Here is a 17,857-nt window from a genome sequence, read left to right on the forward strand (position 1 = left end):
AGGCTTAATGACAATGTGGTGGAGTTAGCCCAGGAGAACAATGCGCCCATTAATCTGCCTCATGCTTAATTGGTAACCACTGTATGGGCTGGCATTTCAAACACAGATTGCAAATGTACTTGAATTAGTTACTGTTTAATTGATACAACTGGCACTCAGCCTAGAACCAACATGCAGCTACTGTAAAAAGAGACTTGAAAGGAAAGAGAGAGAGAGAAAAAAAAAAACAAGGTGGGATTGTGATTCACTCTTTATATGTTTATATCAATTATTTGTGGAATATAATTACATCTTTTTTTCATATTGCTGTAGCAAGCAATAGACCAACACAGGCCGCTAAAAAATACCTGTAGTGCTTGCCGACAGAAGGAGGGGCAGCAGTCCCCAGCTCCCTCTGTTCTCTTCCCTCATTCTATCCTCCCCCTTCCAAGGGTAGTTAAGTATGTACGACTGAGGTTGGGGAATGTGATATTTATCACAAGATGAAATGCCTGAGAGGATAATTTTGACAATCTCTCCAGAATAGCAGGATTTCAAGGAAATAGAAAACTATCGTGGCAATAATTCAACTTTATTTCCATCCACACCAGTGTTACTTTGAACATATTTTCAACAGAAAAAATATTAATTCTTTGAGATTAATCCTCCCCCCCCCACCATAGTTCCATGTGCACATACTGTGCAGGAACTATTCAGTTCTACAATTTGCCTTTGAACTGAGAATATTTTGATTCCAGAAATGTGACAATGATATGATAGCTATACCATTTATTGAGCATCTCTTACACGCCCGGAGTCACACTGTGATTCAAAGTATGATTTCTCCAAAAGTTGTGCTTTCCTCCCCAGTCTGAGTCTTTATTTCATTGATTAAATTTGTGTATAAAAGGACTGAGAAAAAAATAAAAACTTTCTTAACCCTTCTTAAAAGTCACCACTTTTAGGCTTTAATAATCTGGCTTGATATAAAATATGAAACCGCTAGGTTAATACTGATCATGTGAGAGTTTATGGCTTTTCATACCCAGAATTCATATAAAACAACTGAATTTCTTTTTGCAATCTGCAATGAAAATCCTGTCCTTGTTTCAGAAGTGGTTGTTGTGTATCTGGTGTGTATCTAGTTTGGTCTTCATATATTGGGTGAGCCTTAGGAAAATGTGACCTCGATAATATTATCAATGGGTTCCTAATTATCACAACTGAAGGCAGGTTTCTATTCCATTTTTTAAAAACAATATTTTTCTATCCTTTGTTGGAGACCATGACTTTTCTTTTCTCAGTCTTCCCGGTGTGCACTTGACAGTGTTCTTCTTGGCTATCTGACAGGAGGTTCTCCGGTTTCCTTCCTGCCCCTCTTACTAGTACTTCTCAATTGCTTTGGGATCCCTCTTTTTCCCCACCCAACATTTACATGTGGAAAGTTAATATCTCAGATTTCTCTCGCTATGTGCACTTTCCCTGCATGGTCTCTGACTCCACCTGTCACTGTCAGGACGGAAACTCTACATCACAATCCCAGAGGATTTTTTTTTTCCTGCAATATAATACACACAACTTTAAAAATCATGGAGAGAAATCTCAGAGAGACATTTCCAGTTCTCCCTTTGTCCTTAAGCTTGCTCTATTACCATCCAGGGCCACAGACACAAAACCAAACGGACTCCACCAGGTAGTCTAATAACAGCTCATGAAACCGCTAGGTTAATACTGATCATGTGAGAGTTGATTGTCATGTCCAAGGGCAGACTCACCTTCCAAACCCACCCTTCTGCTTCCTTCTCTCTTGTCAAATGGTGTCTCCCTGTACACAGTCACCCAAGCTATTGTCTTCAGAGTCCTTCTTGATCTTTCTCCCAGAGGAATGACCTTCATTCCTCCCCATCTCTACCAACTATTTGATGACCATGACCTGCAGATTTCAGTGCTTACTTACTTATTTTAAAGCAGTATTTCTTCCTCCCTGTCCCCACTGTCACTGTGTTGTTCAGATTCTTCTTACTTGTCACCTGAACTATTGTAATAGCAGCTCTTAGGGTTTGGGAGTGGTTGGTCCTCTATGGGTTCATGGGCTGTAGTTGAATGGTGGACCTTTAAGAGGTGGAGACTAGGGGGAGGTCACCAGGGGTGATGCCCTTGAAAGGGATTGAGCATTTCTGATGGGACCTCAGAAAGTTCTCTCAGGGTGCATTGTTATAAAGAAGGACAAGCCTGGCCCCTCCCTTCTCTCTGCTTTCCTCTTTCACTTTGTGATCTCTCTTCTCACACTCCTGTCATAATGTCATCTACCTTGATGTGACAGCTAACAAGGCCCTCTCCAGAGCCACTGCCATGCTCTTTGGACTTTCATCATTTAAAATTGTGATTTCAACAAACTTCTTTTAAAAATAAGTTACCCAGCCTTGGGTGACCTACTACAGTAACAGAAGATGGATGAATACACGGTTAACCAGTTGCCCATTCTGTAGAGATAATCCCAAAGCATTAAAACATACACTTTCCTACTGAAGATTCACCAAAACCTTCACAAACTTCAGGAAAAGGCTCCTCTATGTTCTGATCCCTACCTAGTTCCCTATTTCCCTTTCTTCATTTACCCAACCACTCTACTTGGTATTCCCATTTCTCTTCAAGGCTCAATTCCATTGTCACATCCTGCAAAGCTACCTCCATCCTCACTAAGGTGAGTCTCCACCCTCTGTCTTCCATTAGTTCCCCACATCTTTCAGTTACAGATTAGATCTCCTGGCTCTATAACTGTAAACCACTCCTATGACTTTCTTGTTAGTCCACAATCAAATCTTACTTTTTGGTGTTTTTAACTGTTCAGATGCTTTGTATATTTTTTTAAAAGAGTTCTATTTCTTAGTATCTTAGAGGAGATATAGACTTTATATACATTGGACTCAGTTTTATAAACTGAGTATAGAGATACTTACTCTTACATTTATTTTCTTTGCCACTAATTAGCTGAGTGACATGGGGCAGATCACTGAGCCTCTTTAAGCATTAACTTTATCATCTATGGAATTATTTCTAAGGTCTTTGTAACACTGATGTTCATACTTATGTGGTTCTGTTTACATTATGTTATATAATTACACATTTAATAAAAGCTGTAGTGGTTTACTGTTGTTGAATAAAAGTGATCCCAGAAATTAGTTTACTTTTATGTATCATGATTCTACAAAGGATTTAAGGTAGTACATTAGTCAGCTTTCAATCCCTGTGACAAAATATCTGAGATAAACGACTTAAAGGAGAAAAGATTTATTTTGGTTCATGATGTCAGAGGTTTCAGTCTGTGGCCACCTGGCTCCACTGTTTCTGGGTCTGTGGTAAGGCAGCACATCACTAAAGGGGCGCGTGGTGGAGCAGAGCTGCTCACCCCATGGCAGTCTGGAAGTAGAACGAGGGGGGGGAGGGGTAGAGAAGAGAGAACGGATAAAATAGACCCTTCAAGGACACATTCCAGTGACCCATCTCCTCCAACTTCCCAAAGCTTCCACCACCTCCCAACTACACCATCAGCTGGGGACTAAGTCCTCAACACATGAACCCTTGGGGGACATTCCAGGTCCAAACTATAAGAGGTGGATCACAATAAGAACATATTGGTGCACGCCCATAATCCCAGCAACTCGGGAGGCTGAGGGAGGAGGATTGCATGTTCCAGACCAGCCTCCGCAAGTTAAAGAATGTATCTCCTACCTGGTAACAAGGAGGATGAGAAGGTGTTAGGGAGGAGAACGGTATCCAAGAGGAAAGTAAATAAATGTAAAAGCCCAAACCAGAGCAATGAAAGTAGATGCCTCTACCATAATGGTCCTACCTAATTATGAGAGGTCATTTTCAAAGTCCATCCTGAGATCTCTGGCCTCCAAAATGAAAAGAAGGACAATCTCAGACAAAATTTATCACAGGACGAGTAAGGCTTCTCCAGGGTAAATGTCTAGTAAGGTTTTCCTCTTCATGTACCAGGGTCCAAATAATGCACTAGACAATGCTTCATGGGTGGATGTGGTACATTTAGAACAAGATCCCACTCCAGGGAGTGACAGTGCTCCCAACTCAGGTTCTACTAGCATTTGCTGTCAAGGCTATTCTATTCCTTTGGCTTATCCTGGTTTCACTGTGTGTGACCTTGAGCGAGTGACTCAACCTCTTTGTCATTTAGGTGTCTTTATCTGTAAAATGAGGATGGCAACAACAGTTAGCTTACTGAGTTACTGCAAGGGTAGCATACAATAAATAACATGAGTTGCCTAGCAAATAGAAAGTGTGATCATATTACATTGTATGGCCTTATATATTTATGCTGTATGTACTCTTGGATTAGTAGCAGCACCAAAAAACATGAACAAAAACAAATAAGAAAACACGGTTTTCTCTTTCTGAGTATGTCAGGGATCATGTATTTTTAGATTGCTTTTGTTTCGGGGTTTTTGTTTCATTTTGGTTTTTTTTATTTTAAAATTTCTATTATTGTTGTTGTTGTTTGATTTGTTTACATATTTATTTTTGCAGAACTGGGGCTCAAGCTCAGAGCCTGTGCATGCTAGGCAAGGGCTTCTCACACCCTTCGCCACTTGCAGATTGTTAAGTGTGATGTTGGTTACTCTAATAGTGCAATTCATCATTAATTCATAGATATGGAAATTTTGAAAAATCCATATACATTCAGTTCCTTTTTTCTTTCCTTTCTTTTTCTTTCTTTTTTTTTTTTTTTTGGCTAATCTTTCAGTTTTAAACAAATTCGCTCTCTGATAAGATGCAATCATATATATCCCCTCCTGGAAGAGTGAAATAAGACTACATCTGAGGTGGGAAACCTGGATGCTCTTCTAGTTTAGGGAGCCCACATGGGCCTCCTCCTCTGTAATGTAGGAGAATTGGGAGTACGATTAAATGTTCATTCTAGTTTCAAATTCCTGATTTAAAATTTTCCACTTCAATTTGAGGTTAAATATCCTTTTCAATCAAGGAAAACAAATGAATAAAAATCTGGATGTAAAATATCGCTTCTCTCTGATGTATGGATCTTATTTCCCTAAATTTCTTAACTCTACAGAGAATTGAGGCTTTCTTGCTTAACTTTCAGTTTCCTTTGAAGTTCTGGAAAATTTCAGGCTAATCAATCCCCAGGTGGCCCTATTTCAAGTGTTACCCTTTGCAGCAAAGAGTATCTTTCTGAGCTTTAGACCTAATTTTTCTGTAAGTGTTCTCACCTCATTTAAAAAAAGGGCGATGCCTCCTACACATTGGCCTGTTCCTCCTGAGCCATCTTACCTCTGACCAACATGGCAGCATGGCACCTCCAGGAGACACTCACTAAATATTTCAGCCCCTTTCTCCACACCCGTACTCCATTCTCCTCAAAGATGAAGCAAGATGATCAAACTCCCTACCCCCAAGGAGAAAGAGTTATGATCTCAATTGTTCAAACCCTAGGACCTGGTATTAGCACAACTTTCAAGTAGATAAAAGTTGGAGCTCCAAGTGGATTTTTCCTCTCTGGTGTGTTTCTTCCACGGAGGGAAGAATGTCAATGAGGGCCACAACCAATTCCCCTTGGAGAAATCCCGGCCATCTCTTGGTATCTTTAGCTCTGCCTCCCCCTTGGGACTTGCCCTGCCTCAAGCAGCAGCACTAGATGGGGTGTGGGGGTGGGCATGAGAAAGCTTGGAGCAAGAGACCTAGCACTGGGGGGAGGCCCCTTCCCTCTCCCCTCCCCTCTTTCTCCCTCCCTCTCTCCCCACTTTCTCTTCCAGTTCTATTTCCTCCCAACTTAGGAGGTCTGCTTTAATTCAGCCTTCTCTTCTACCTGAAAGGTAAAATTAGACATCCAAGTTTGGATCTAGGGAATAAATAACCCCGTGGCTCTGCCAGAAAGAATGCTCCAAGAACAGCCAACTCGTTGACTCCATGAGTGCTCCATGAGAGGCTGACTGGTCATCTGTGTTAGAGATGGTAGAGCAGAGCCCAGCAGTAAAGGTGTGGGACATGCCTGGCTTTCTCTTGTGACTGCTTTGCCCTTGGGAGCTCACTTCCAAGAGGTATCTAGGGAAAGGCAGGACTCAGTTATTTCTGAGTTCCCTTGCCAAATAGCACACATGATAATCACCTTAATTGCAATTCAATTATCATAGCGACAATTTGGCATAGTTAATTTTAACCCATTCCATTATTTTCGGGAGGAATGAGAAAGGTGATAGGTGGCTCCTTTCTGTTCTGTTCCTTTTTTATGATCAGTGGGAGTGGGAGTATTCCTCTTTTAAAGTCTCTGCTTCTTTTCCAACTACTATGCACATGTAGCAGCGGCATTTAGGAAACAATGGACATATTTTTAAAGCCGTACATCTCAGGAACTAAATGTTGCTGCTTGAGGACTTTATCAGAAGTTTTTCCAGTCCTGCTCTTTTAAAGCTTTTGAATATTTTTTTCCTTATTTTCCAATAAAATCAATTTATAAGCTTTCTCATAGTAATTAGTACCTATATAACTTACTTTTACATAAACTAAATAAACATCTAAGGTATAGAGGCTACAGCCTGAATTATTATTCTTACCTTCTCCTTTCAAAGCATATAAAGATACTTAATAAATATTGGCTAAAAAATGGGTAAAAGTTATAGAAAGATAATCATAGGAGAGATGTAGATAACAAACAAATGTAGAAAACATACACCTTCATCCTAGTAATTAGAGAAAGGCACATTGGAACTATAAAATTAGTGATAATAATGTTTTTTAATATTTGATTGATGTTATAGAGTTATTATAAAACATGAAAAGATAAACTTTCTGGGAAGCACTTTGGCAATATGTACTAAAAATCTTTAAAATTTATTTTGTTGAAGAATATTTAATGACATGGAGCAATGAGTATGTAAAAGCCAATCTTATTATGTTTCACTAACTATTAGAGACCCACCGTGTGCTGAGCACTGTTTCAGTGTATAAAACAAACCTGAGTCTTCAAGGAAATTCTATGGAAGGCAAAGGCCACTCACTGGTAACAATTGCTATAAATCATATGTTCACAAGCCCCTTTTGCCTGTGAGGGTTCTAGATGAAGACTCAGAAGTCCTCCGCACTAAGTAGCTCAGTTCTGCAATAGAATGGTGGGCAGCGTGTTATTTCAGGCAGGCAGTAGGGGAGCCAGCCCTCTTGGAGAAGGTGACTCCCGCAGAGACTGGAATGCAAGGAAGGAGTGAGCCCCATGAGTGGAGCTGGGAGTGTTTGAGGAACTGCAGGAGGAGCCTGTGTCTGGAGCAGAGTGACTCGGGAAGAGCCAAGGGTGTGGGATCAGATGAGATTGAGTCCTGGGAAAATGTTACTTAAATATTCATCCCACTTTCCTGGAAATGTTAGAACAAATTTAATGTGAACTTGACCTTTTCCTCCCCCCTGCTATTCATGATGAGCTTGGGTCAGCAGAATTTGTTACTGTATATACTGTAACTTATTTATGGATGCCATGATCAGAGCACCTTCTGCTGTGAAGGAGATGTGTCCTCCTCTAGGAAGAGTGACTTCAGATCCTGCGGACTGTGGAGGGCAGAGCAAGGACTCTCTGGCCCACTCTGACTGGCAAGGCTCTCTCCTGGGCACAGCTCTCCCTGGCCTTTGTTCTAGAGCCTAGGTTTGAACACATTTTAAAGAGGCTTCCCATACAAGGATTAAATTTGCTCAGAGAACAATATATTTTCAAGGGAATTTATATTTATACTTTTAGGTGAACCCAGACATACTCCTGAGCCATGCAGGAGGTGACAAGAGCAGTGTCAGTCTTGGCTTTCTTCCCATGGCTAGTGGACCAGCTTCTTAAACAGGAGGAAATTAGCCAAGACCTAGGCTTCATCTGCACAAGGTTTTGAAAAAATAGCATGACTGGTTTATACCTTCTGTGAATGATCGCTTGAGAATCCATGCCTCTCTAGCACTGAGCATCACCTACCTCTGCTCATGAATCCTAAGGAATTTTGAAAACTACAGAACACCCTCATACATGTTTCAGGTCGACTTCTAAAGTTTTAATCACAAATTCAAATTATTGCAAAAGATTTAATTTCTGGTAGATTATAACTCTTGACATTTAAAAAGAAAACTATTATATCAGTCTTTGAAATGTATCAAATTGAGTATAAATACCAGAGCAATTTGCTATCCACCATTATCAATTTAAAAATATTAACAAGCTGTTCCACAGTAAGTAATTTGACATTGTTCATTTTTCTTCTTGAACTTCTGTTTCCATTATATTTAATCATTCATCTCTGCACCTAAAATAGGAATGTACATTAAAATTCATGTGTGTATTTATTATGTCACCTGGGCACCAGGAGTTAATTACTAAATTATTTTTCTGCATTGACTTATCATTAGCATTATTTTATTACAAACTCTGGTAATTACTAAAAATAAAAGTTAAAATTTACAAATGCCTTCATTATTGCTGAAATTTGATATTGTCTGGCATTAAACCCATCTTTAATTTTTTTGTAGATGCAATGGCAAAAAACAATTTTTGACTAACTAAATAACAATGAGGTCACTTACCTCCCTCCAAGTTATCTGCCTAATGCCAGAATGACCATATATTTTTATGATTACTGAAAACTTGTCTAGGATTGCCTTCGATTTTGTGGAAAGAAAAATATTTCTTAAAAATAAAATGACTTGCAAAAGTATTTTTAAGGAATATTTTAAAATTTAATCCAGACACTACACATGTCTTTCTCAGTTTCAAGCCTATCAAATAACAATCACTTCTACCATTTCACTTGGAGGCATCTTGGGCTAAGTATGCTAATATTTTATATGCAGTACGCTAAGAAAGATTTTTTTAAAAAGTAATGTTTCATCTAAAAAGTCCCTTGCTAACACAATATAATTTTTTTTACCTTATCGCATATTTTAAACACATTGTTGTCAGCATTTGGAGATTCAGATTCAGCTCATTGAATTTATGAGAACTATCCACTACATAAGCTAAATGACAAATGAGTCCTCTCTTGTTGAAGCTACAGGTCAAGTCAATCTCCTCTTCTAACTGAGAATGTACAATTTTACTTTTTGGTTCAACAAAATACATTAATATGCATTCCATGACAACCATACCCCAGTTGTGTTCTAATTGTAAGACAGAAAGACAAAATGATAGATAAATCGAGCTCAGAGCCAGGCCACGAAACTGCCATGTGGATGGGTAGATGGAAAGAAGCCCGGCCCTCGTGGCTGCCTCTTAAGTGAAGGAGTTGAAAAAAGTGACGTGGTTCCATGAGAAAGAAATTCAGAGTCCTTTTCTTTGTACCCAGGAGCCTCTTACATCGTAAGGTAGTGCTCCAAAGAATGAGAATGGGTGAGAGGAACACTTTGTTCAGTAAGGATGATTAGGAAAAGAGAGGTGAGAAGAAGTACCAGGACACCTCGCCCCCAGCCTGTGGTGTTAACAAGTTTTGCATCACTGTGACCAAAATACCTGATAAGAGCACCTGAGAGGAGAGAAAATTTGTTTTGCCTCATAGTTTCAGAGATATTATTGCATGGCCAGCAGCTTCCTTTGCTCTGGGCCCAGAGTGGGGCAAAACGTCATGGTGGAAGGGCCTAGCAGAGGGAAGCTGCTCTGCTCACAGCAACCAGGAAGCAGGGGAAGGGTAGGGGTTGGCAGGGAGGTTGAACTCTGTCCAGGGCACACTTGCAGTGACCCTGATCCTCTAGCCACACCCCACCTGCCTACAGTCACCACCCAGTTAGCTCACTCAACCTGGGATGGACTGATTAGGTGACAGCTCTCGAGATCCAATCATTTCACCTCCAGACATTCCTGTAGTGATACAGGAGCTTGGGGTCACCTCACATCCAAACCACAACACCTGCTTCTCACTCTGCGAATGGGCACACATGGAAGTGGAGGACCTAGGTGGTGATCCTTCTAAGCTCTCCATGCCTGTTTCACGTTCAGAAAAACAGTGTCTCTTGGTGAACACTCAAGTAGAAGGATGAGATTGTCTGCCCTCAAGGAATGTATAACTTAGAGAGGAATGTAAATATGTGTGAGTACGTTGGGCCTTATATATTCAACAGACTACAGAAAGTGCTGTCATGTGAAAGGAATACTGCAATGACTTCAATACGGCCTGGCCCTCAATGATCATCATCTAGTCATTCCAAGAAGAGAGGTCTAGATGTTGCGAGAAAGGTAGAGATGGAGGAGTATGTGGGTTCACACATAGGGAAGATAACCTTCTGGAAGGCCTCTATGAAGGAGGCTAGGTGGGATTTGGTCAATAGAATATGGAACAGGAACATTCCATGATATATGTGAAATGTTTAAAAATGCAGACATCTGATTTAAATATATATACATAATATATTACATATATATAATATGTAATATATACACAAATATGCATATATACATAGATAACATATTATATATAATAAATATAGCATTATGTGTAATTACGTGATATATATATATATATATATATATATATATATATATATAAAATATTCAGTGGACACATATGGGAAATAGGGTTGGCAAAGGAATTCAACTGAATTGAAATTTAGAAGACCTCATGTGCATTCTAAAGACATTTAAAATATGAAATTCTGGAAAAGCATTCTACCATCTAGAAGCCTTCACTATTATTACTATGTAGTGTGCATTCTTCCAAACTTTCTATACATCCTCATATCCCCAGTATACCTTAGTACATAGTAGGGACTCAGTAAATTATTTTGGGGTAACAATTTTTATGATTATTTTTTTTCATACCTATTTATAAATTGATTCTTTTCACTTAAATGTGTATTACCATCCTCTTAGTGCTTATTCACGTGGCATTTCATTGTCTGAATGGACACTGATTTTTTTGTCTGTCTGGTTTTAGTGCTGGGGATTGAACCCAAAGCCATGCTAACTATGGGCTCTACTACTGAGTTGCATTCCCAGCTCCCAATTTTTGGTTGTCACAAATTGTTACCAAGTTGTATCTATTATGAACAATATTGCAACAAGAAATTACTATAGATTTCTAAAATGTAATTGTTTGAAATTATGCACATGTGATTTAGGAGGATTTTTAAAGACTGGGCCTTTTTACACTTAAACCACTGTTCACAAGATACTCAATTATATTGGGTATTTTAAAATAAAAAAACTTCATCAATATGAAAGATGAAAAATGGGTCTCACTGTAAGTTATGTTTCTTTGCCTTCTAGTAAGGTTGATATTAGATTTCAGATAGGTATTGGCCATTTATTGAGTTTCTTTTTTGAGGACTTACCATTTATGTTACTGTTTTTTAAAAAACATTTCTGCAAGGGAAGAAAGTTACATAGGAAGGATCATGCCTGAGGAAATATTTAGCAGGGGAATCCAGAATGAGTTGGAGAGAGGACAGTTTGGCAGAGGTCACAGAGGGCTGGCTAGCTGGAGAGGGCAGAGGGGAGTTTCACAGGGACCTGCAGGTTCTGGGCAGTGAGTTGAGGCCTTGAGCAGCAAGCAGGTGAGGGAATGGAGACAGGCGCTCTCAGCGCTCTCGTCCTGCCTGAAAAGCCAGGCCCAGGCAGGGTGGTAGAGCTCAGGACTCAGGCACCTTTGTATGATTTGCTGAGTCTCGTCAAGATGAAAATGAAGAAAAGTGGCCTTTGGGATGGCACTGACCTCACAGGAGGCTAACAAGAGCCACATGGGAGGCACAATGATAGGTCTAGTTCTCTGAACCAGGAGCATAAGAGACAAAGGGTGAAAAATCCAGAGAACTTTCCTGATGCAGACATTAGGAGGCCCTTAGAAGGCAGAGGGAATGCAAGGAGAGAAGCCAGGGCTGGGAAGTCAGGCCCTGGTGCTCCCTGGCACGTGGCCACACCTGACATCAGATCTACCCTTGGATTCGCCACTGTATCTTCACCGACATGAGGCTTGGTACCTTATTTCACAGAGGTGGAAACTGAGGCCTAGAAGCCTGTGCACATCTGCCCGAGATCACAGAAGGAAAAGGTAAGAACAGAAACAAGAGCACAGGTGTTCCAACCCCTGGCACTTTGCTTTTAGCTCACCCTGAATGCCTTTTATTTGACTCAGAGGCAGTGAGAATCCTCTGAAGATCTCAAAGTGGCATGATCAGAGCTGGCAGATGATGTTATAAAACCAAATATATTAGTCACTTTCTGTCCTTTGAAAGTTCTCAAAGAATAGAGTAGAACTTAGCCATGACTGGCATATTTTTATCTAGTTCAAAGGTTCATCAAAGTCCTTTACAGATTAATGAGTTAAAGTTTGCTTGCGACTGTGTAGGTAAACGGAGCAACCTAATTATGTTCTCGGCATATCAAATAGCGCAGCTCACTTTGCCTAAATCTAATTTAGATATTTATACACTTTCTAAAAATAGAAAATGGAGAATTATCCATTATCCAGAACTAGTCATTCAATTAACAAGGAAAAAATACTAAAGAGCCTGATCCCAATCATTAGAAAATGAGGGCACAGTGAGATCAAGGACATCAAAGCCACCGACTGTCATAGCACACGTTGGCAGGAAAGGACCCGGCTACCCTTGGGGTGACTGGCATTTTTCCAACTGTAGTCTTAGTGCAGGGCCCGCTGTATTTTGAATCCCCCTCTGTGAGGTAGATGAGAAAACTGAGAGTATCCATAGATCCATAACTTGCCCAAAGAGACTAAGATAGGATTCCAACCCAGACAGATGGCAATGCTGCGTGCACACTCACAACACATGAGCGCCCCTTCCCGGCCCCTTAACAGAGAAGCAAGGTTCCATGTAGTGCAGCAGGGGACCAGCTCCTGTCATCCAAGGACTTCTCAAAAGCATAGACTTCTTCCAGCCCCTCTACTTACTTCACTAACACAGACAAATGTGTCCTTTGCTCCTAGCACCCTCAGAGTCCAAAGTGAGAAATAATGACAGAATTGGCAGTCCTTACCCTACGTTTTCTTTCTGCAAATGACACAATTTATTCTTTTAAAAGACACAAATTGGGCGGACCTTTTCTCCATGCTTCTCTTCTTGGGTGTTTGCTATATTACCTGATTGGGCAGAGGTTGGAGTGACAGGTGAGGAAATGGAAATGCAATCAGCAGCTATGGAAATGCCATGCTTATATTAAGTGCATGCTAGCGTGCCCCTGATTTCTCCCCAGGGCTCCAGGAGCGTGAGTTTGTCAGCACTGATCAATGGAGGCATATGAACTTCCACAAGGGAGACTTAAGGGAGTCCTCACTACAACCCTGGGCTCCTTAGAGTTCCCCAGAGCTAATTCTTGGGGAATTTGGAACAATGTTGATTAAAAAAAAATGACAAAAACTGGATTGAGATGCCAGTTCTGACATTTCTTAGTTGGTTTATATTATTTAACTCATTAATTATTAATTAACTCATCTGAAGCTTTCCATCTGCAAAATGAAAAGTACAATAGTTTGGTTAGAGAAGTTTGTGAAATAACTTATCATGAGCACTTAGCTCATTGCCTGACTTGTAGTAGGGGCCTCTCCAGGGTTGACATTCCTTAATATCTAAGGAGAAATCAAGGTAAGAAAAGAATTTCAGCATATTTACAGTATCTCCAAATGTATACCTCACAATTGTGAAAAATAGAAGGTGGTGACCAGCTAATGTGATTCAGATTTAATGACATAAATAAAGTTATAAATAATTTTACTCCCGTGTAAATCGATAAGTTTCAGTGACGGGTTATGTAGGTAAGAGTAAATATGCATAGTGGTTTATTTGAAAGGCTTGCTATTTTCTTTCCTAAATTGAACTGTAAGTACAGTATTTTACAATGGTTCCTTTCAAATGTAGCTATTCTCTGCAGCAACCATTTCCTAACCTAACAAATTCTACAGTTTCAGTAAACACTTGCCATTACAGGTTAAATTTTACCTCCTACTAAAAAAGTAATGATGCTAGGTGACTTTCATCACCTGTAATATCAAAAGATCAAAACACATTTGGCAAAGGCACGGAGAACTAAACTCCTACTTCCTGTTCCTGGGGCTAGAGCCACACTGACAGGATCCATTGGAAATAGATGTGGAAATCAGTTAATAGAGGAGGAAGACTGAACTTGGTCATCCACCCTAAATTAAGGTAGATCACTTGTTCCCAAACCAAAGATGATTACAGACACCTCTGAATCAACCTCTTTGAATTTCTTGCTTTGGACTGGAATATCATTTCCTGTATCCTTCCCACTGAGGAGATACTGCATTCCTTTTTATCCTAATTCTTTAACAAAGGATAGTTTGTTGGGAACGAGAAATTTCCGGGGTTATTTATCCTTTAGAAGAGACTTATATCAAGACTCTTAAGTGCTTAGAAAGAGAAGGACAATATTGTCACTGTATGTGCAGAGTTCTCAGGGTCTGACTCAGTTAGATCTTGGAGAATTGGGGTGTCAGCCATTTTAATGTCAGAAAGAGACGGCACCTGTAGCATGGAAGGCAAATGATCATGGAGAGAGAAGCAGATAAAGCTGAGACAGTTTTTAAACCCCTCTGCCCCTCAAACTTTGAGGTCAATACACTTTCTCAGGTCCCCATCTATAATTTTTTTTAAATTCCATTTTTTATTCTTCGGGCTGAACAATTTAAATAAATGTATTTTTTTTCTGCAAGGAGACTGAATTGAGGTTTAGATGTGTTCAACTTGGTTTAAAAAAAATCACTAGTGGGAGAAGTATATAAATGTGTTCTCCAGATGACAATTATATACACTCACAGACTCCCAGAAAACCTGGGATTTAGAAACCCTCATGTGTATGAAGCACTGTGCTTTGTTGAACTAAAGACTGAGACTCTGGTCAATTCACACCTCTGCCCCAAGATGGAGTTCACTGGCCTTCCAGATATTTCTGGCAAGAGGAGCTGTTTTGCCCTGGGAGCATTCAGGTTTGGAGAAGACTCAGGCAAGGAACCGGGGTTGTGCCATGTAACTAGCTGGGAAAATAGTTGGAACTATTCTGGGTCTCAGTGTCTGGGTATGTAAAAATGAACACAGCGATTTCTAGTTTTCAGAGGATAGTATGGAGAGCAGATGCAAAGCATTAAGTAAATGTACACTGCAAACTATAAAGCACCCTGGAGATTTGTTTTGAAGACTTAGAGCCCAACCCCACTAGGCAGCAGCTGCACAGTAACTATTGGTGATGCTGGATGAAAAGGAACCATGAACACAATTTCAAGTTTCACTTCAAATTTGCACCATGCTACTGTTTTTAAGAGAAGTGTAAGGGCTTCCAGTTACCAGGACTGTCTCCAATTTCTCCTGGAAATGTTTTGGAGTTGTTTTGTTTTGGTTGTGAATAATGTCTCTTTATGGATTCTAAGCCTGTCTCAGTGGAGGGTGCTTCAGCCCTGTCTCCTTTTCTTTGAGAATTTCCTTGCATTTTATGGCATGCAAATATCAAAATAACAAATCTTAAAGAGATAATATCTAATTAAAACGTATCAGTAACTAACTCTAGTGTTTAAGATTCAAAAGACAAGAAAGAAAGAAAGGAAGAGCAAGAAGTAAAAGATGCCAAATTTATCATCCCACTTGGGAGTCACTAAAGATTTCCTTTTGTTTGTAATATGAATGATTAAAGAGTCTGTAAATTTTGGTTAAGTTAAAGATTTGAAGAGGAAAACAGAGTGTGTAACTTTCAAACAGGCAGAGATAAATATGTAAAGAAAAAAGTCTGGAAAGAAGTGGACCAAAACGTCAACCTTGTAAGGAGGGTTGTTTCAGAGCAGTTGAATTATTTCATCATTTGGCTTTTCTTTACTTTCTGAGTTTCCTACAGTGGGTACACTTCATTCTCACAGACAAAGTAAAAGAAAACTCTCCAAGCCTCTTGAGTGATTTATGGGAGGCAGGGGAATGCCTGGGAAGGGCTTGCTGTAGTTGTAAAGGGGACTCCCCTGGCTGCCCAGTGAAAGGTAGGGCAGTGAGTGGCCAGCAGGGCAGACAAGCTACGTTTCTCCAGCTGCTCCACAAAGTGGGCTCTGGACACCTTCCTGAGACTCTTGCTCTGGAAATCCCTCCTGTAAGCTGATCTCGCCAGCTTCATGGCAGGAGCATACAGGGCACCTGCTGTTGATCCAGCTCCTGCTATGGAGACGTGGTTTTTCTGGAAAATTTATTTCTGTTTCTTCATTTAATCCTCAGCACTCTACAAAGTAGACACCATCCTTTATCCCACATCTGCAGACCCAGGATGAAGTGAGGTCAGGTGGCACCTGAAGGAAGAGGGGTCCCAAGGAGGATGAGCCCCTCCCTGCACAGGAAAGCCCCAGACAGACCCAGCCCCTCAGGTCTGTGCATTCTCAGAGGGGACCTGGGCTCCTCTTTCTCCTCCCAGGGCTGTTTATTCACCAAACCTTTTTCTTTCAATTCTACTTGACCCCTCCAGGCCCTCTAATAATTTCCACACAATTGTTGTGAAGAACAGAGTTGCTTTGTATTCGAGTCCTTACAAAACCACTCATGTCCTGGGTGCTCTCTCAAGGACTTACACTGAACAAAAGAGTAATTTAAACAACTACCTTCATGTAGTCTGAATAATTATGTTTTCCTTCCCTTCTATGTACCATTCATCTTACCTTGGGCTAAAAATTGGCCATCAAACCTATTATGTCTCCTGTGATGGAGGCAGCTGGATGCAAGGTGCACGATTTCTTTGTGGTCAACCCCATGAGAACTGCCTGTTTGGGGGCTGTATTTGCTCTTTAGAAATGCTGTTTGGATTCTTAATTAGGTCCACCCTCCCCTTCCGGTTAACTTGACTACCTACTGCCAGAGTTAATAATTAACAAGGTGTCACAAAACCTCTCACAGTCACTCAATTCTTTGCTCACCTGCCTCCCTGTCTCTTCCTGCTGCTTCTGAATTGCTTGAAGTCCCCTGGGATACAAACTCCCTATAATAAATCATGGCACAAAGGCACAGACTTATGTGGCTCTAACTGAAATTCACAATTGGGCAAGCCCAGGAGGCAATCACCTGGCCATTGCCCTAACCCATATGCATCCTCTGTGCTGCTGGAGCACAGGTGAGCATGAAGTTTTAATGAGACCTTAGCTGCAAATGCATTGTGCAATTACTGTTAAGATGGGCAAACATTTGGCCTGGAAAGAATTGCATTTTAAGCACTAGGGTTTCCCTATTAGCTGTTGCCAGCTATTAATTCAACCAGTTTGTTTATACATTTTGACAATTGTTCATGTGAAAGAGACCTGGGGATTTTATTTGACCACAGTTTCATTATAAGCTAACAGTATGATATGGTGCTAATAAAAAGTTAATGCAAGTTTAGGCTACATTAAGTGAATAGACCAAATAAAGGCAGGCGATAGTCCCACTATACTTTATGCTTATAGGTACATGGATCTTATTCTTCCCAGCTAACACTGAGCAAGTTGTACATGTGAAGAATTGGCATGGAACATTTGAAAACATAACTGTTCGTAAAAAGCCAGGACGTGTGGCTACGGTATACAAAGAATAGCCATCTATTCATCCAGCCACTCATCTGTTCCTTTATTGGAGTAGACGTCTATTGAATACACACTCCATGCCAGGCTTTGTTCTAGATACAAAGGTAAGTCAGGATCACTCTCTGATCCTGAGAATTTTGGTTCTATTACAAGCTACAAATAAAGCAGCACTTAGGGCAAGGGAGGTAAGAGATAGCTTCTGGGCTAAGTGGAATTGCTATAAAAAGAAGTTCTAGAAGAAGTGGGTGCCATAGTCTTGCAGCATCAAAAAGGCTCTCCTGAAGAAGTGACATCTGAGAGAGCATCTGATGGTTGAGTAGAGGTCCAGGAAATGAGATTGT

At 40.3% G+C, this 17,857-nt stretch overlaps 1 long non-coding RNA gene across 1 annotated transcript; it reads right to left on the reverse strand.

Annotated features, from left to right (window-relative positions):
- Positions 1-3,254: 3,254 nt before the first annotated feature.
- LOC124100927 (uncharacterized) lies at positions 3,255-16,746 on the reverse strand. The gene is made up of 2 exons (XR_006854474.2): positions 16,623-16,746; positions 3,255-3,399 (listed from the first exon to the last, which is right to left on the reverse strand). It is a non-coding gene; the product is annotated as an uncharacterized LOC124100927 (long non-coding RNA).
- Positions 16,747-17,857: the final 1,111 nt, after the last annotated feature.

This window comes from Marmota monax, unplaced genomic scaffold (assembly GCF_021218885.2).
Source record: "Marmota monax isolate L192 unplaced genomic scaffold, Marmota_monax_Labrador192_F-V1.1 WCK01_AAM20220418_F8-fsc00164, whole genome shotgun sequence".
NCBI lineage: Eukaryota > Metazoa > Chordata > Mammalia > Rodentia > Sciuridae > Marmota > Marmota monax.